Source organism: Eurypyga helias, unplaced genomic scaffold (genome assembly GCF_000690775.1).
Source record: "Eurypyga helias isolate BGI_N326 unplaced genomic scaffold, ASM69077v1 scaffold10287, whole genome shotgun sequence".
Lineage (NCBI taxonomy): Eukaryota > Metazoa > Chordata > Aves > Eurypygiformes > Eurypygidae > Eurypyga > Eurypyga helias.
In genome coordinates, this window is record NW_010259927.1 from 5,916 (window position 1) to 9,456 (window position 3,541).

The window sequence follows — 3,541 nt, forward strand, 5'->3', positions numbered from 1 at the left end:
AGGGAATTGAGTTTGTATAGTGTTGTATGTCACCGGGTAGTATTTAGAGAATTAGACAGCTGCTGTGGGGCTTGAAAAAGCAGTTGCTTTCATTCGTACAGTAAGAGTGTTCTTCAATGTTCTCCTCCTAACAACCAACATGAAGAGGACACCTTACACTATAGTGCTGGTAGTAAGTACTGCTAAGTACATCTTATAAAATGGATTCCAAAATATGTGATGTAGTTCCATTTATGAGATATAATTGTTGGAAGTGTTTAATAAAATGATACATTTAATGATACCTCTGTATTCCTGAAATCCTGTCTTTAAGTTGTTTTAACATAAATAAATGACCCTGTGGTTTTTAATTTGTGATTTTTTTTGCTTTGAAATATTTGAGGGGATAGAAAGGGAAAAATAGGTTGAAAATGGAATGTGTTCTGAGATTTCAAAAATATATAAACTTAATTTTCAGTGGAAATTTTAAATAAAAAAATAAGTATAAAATGATGAAGCTGGAACATTTTCAAAGGTTTTTAGTCTTCATGTTATTCTTTTAAGAATATGTTCTAAGCACTGAGCTGCAGGCATTCCCTTAGCTTACTCAACCGAGCAAAGCACGCTGTACCTAATACATCCCTACATCCCTGGGACTTTGATGCCAATGAAAGTTTGTTGCTGGCTTCAAGAGAGGAATTCACCTACTGTAATTAGAGGTCAACAGGTCATCAGCTCACAGCCTTCCTTCAGCTCTGTGATTTTCACTTCAGTCCTGTCTCACCACTTTTATTACAGTACACATCTACATATGGAGCAGATAAGGCTTCAAGGAGACACGTGCTAGTGGAGGGGCAGCCAATAAAGGAGAATTACAGGAAATGTGCATCTGCTCAGAGCAATGGAATGAAAATGTTTCCCACCCAAAAATGCACCAAAGATTAAATTTCCATTGCTTAGAGATATTTTCAGGGGAGTGGGAGGTAGTATGGCTGCCAAACTTGCACGTGACATTGAAGTCACTTAACATTACAGCGACCATGGGGTACACCATGGAAAAGAATGGGTCAAATGGGTTATGTGGCCAATTTTCATTTAGAATAAGACTAAAGACAATGGAAAAGGGAAAGCTGTATTTAGCCCTCAGACAAACCTGGCTGAAGAGATTAACCATTCTCAGTTTTGCTTGGCTTTGTTTTGATACAGAAAAAGAAGAAAAGAGTAAAACTGTCCTGGATAATTGCTTATTAACAGATATTAGTTTGTACAGGCATGATGGATTCCTCTCCTATTGCATTAGAAACTAAAGCTCCTTGATCTCTTTCCTTGTGGGAGATAGATGCACTGTTCAATATTTAGCAATACAAAAATAAGTAGTTTTCTAAATTCTCAGTATCCACAGTTCTGTCAGTGTTGGATGGTTCTTTAAATACTTAATCTACCACACAACCATTGAAAGAATTAAGGCTAGAAGTGAACGTTAGAGACGTTTGAATGAAGCTTCATCCAGAGTGGCATCTGGTTTTGCTTTGAAGGATCTATTATTTCCAAAAGCAGTTTGTTCCATTGGCTAATTGCCTTTACAGTTAAAAATGTCCTTCATGCATCTTTCAAATTTGTATAGCTATAACTTGCAGCTGTTTACTTCTTGTGGCTTTTCTGATAGATTAAAGAGCCCTTAAGTACCTGGTATTTTCTGCCTGCGAAGGTACTTATCCATCATAATCAAATCAGCCCTCAGAGCTAAACAGATTGACCTCTTTAGGGCTGTAGTCCTAATGAAAAAAACCCACAACATTTCTAGCCATCAGGTCCCTTTTGTGGGTCTTCTCTGCACCTTAATTTCTTAACTTACTTAAAAATTGCTGGCACCAAATTGGATGACATTTTGTCTTCTCAGTGCTGTGTTTAGAGGTAATACTTCTTCCTTACTTCCATTCGTATTCTCCCACCTTAAAACCCAAAGCCTTAAGGTCTTGTTTTGTGTCAGCATATTGCAAGAGAAGCTCATAAAAACAAGCCAGTATGAGATAGTGCTCATCTACAGCCTTTTTCAGAGTCGCTGCCTCCTTGAATAAGGAGTGCTTTTAGCAGCACATAACAAACTAAAGAATGAAAATGGTACTTTAGAGCTGACTTACGTTTTACATTTTTCACTGGAATCTCACCTTCCAACTGGGTTTAATTTAAAAATGGGGACTGTTCTATATATTTTCTTTTTTTTTTCCTTATTAATTTTGAATCACTTGTCAATAACATTATTCACCTTTATCCTCAAAATCCACAGAAATGGTAAGGACACTCAGTAACCTGTTCTGATTTAAATTCTTGAATAAAAGCAAATAAATTAAATGAGCAAGTAACTTTCAAACTTTGCAAAATGGGAATGATATTTGAAATTTCACAGTATCTAATACATTTAGGTTTTGGTTTCATTCATTTAATCTTTGTTGTTCCCAATTCATTCATTTAATCTTTGTTGTTCCCCAAATAATTCCTCTTCATTTTAGTTACAAATATGCAATTATTATTTCCCCTACCTGAGTCCCTGCAACCAACCTAGACACATGAGTTTCCTTTCAACTTTGGTCCAATGGTGTCACTATTCAAAGAGATAGACACTGTCTTTTGCAGTGATACAATGCCTCACTATATGCAGCGCATACAATCTACCATTGTGATACACTGAAAAATTCATCCAGTGCTCGGTATTTTACTACTTCTCCAGGCTTGTTCAGCCTGGAGAAGAGGAGGCTCCAAGGAGACCTCATTGCAGCCTTTGAGTATCTGAAAGGGGCCTACAAGGGTACTGGGAAAGGACTTTTTACAAGAGCCTGTAGTGATAGGACAAGGGGTAATGGGTACAAATTGAAATCAGGGAGGTTTAGATTAGATGTCAGGAAGAAATTCTTCACAGAGAGGGTAGTGAGGCACTGGAACAGGTTGCCCAGAGATGTTGTGGATGCCTCATCCCTGGAAGTGTTCAAGGCCAGGCTGGACGAGGCTTTGAGCAACTTGGTCTAGTGGAAGGTGTCCCTGCCCACGGCAGGGGGGTTGGAACTAGATGGTCTTTAAGGTCCCTTCCAACCCAAACCATTCTGTGATTCTATGATTCATTTATGAAACATGACATTATAAAGCACTAGCTAGAGTGAGAAAATCCAAGGCAATCTTGTATTACAAGACAATCTTGCAAACCCAAGCACAAGGACAGGCTGGGTAGAGAACAGATTGAAAACAGCCCTGAGGAGAAGGACTTGGGGGTAGTGGTGGACGAAAAACTGAACATGAGCCGGCAGTGTGCGCTGGCAGCCCAGAAAGCCAACTGTATCCTGGGCTGTATCCAGAGAAGTGTGGCCAGCAGGTCGAGGGAGGGGATTCTCCCCCTCTACTCTGCTCTTGTGAGACCCCACCTGGAGTGCTGCATCCAGCTGTGGAACCCCCAACAGAAGAGGGATATTGACCATTTAGAGTGAGTCCAGAGGAGGCCACGAAGATGCTCAGAGGGCTGGAGCACCTCTGCTATGGGGACAGGCTGAGAGAGTTGGGCTTGTTCAGCCCG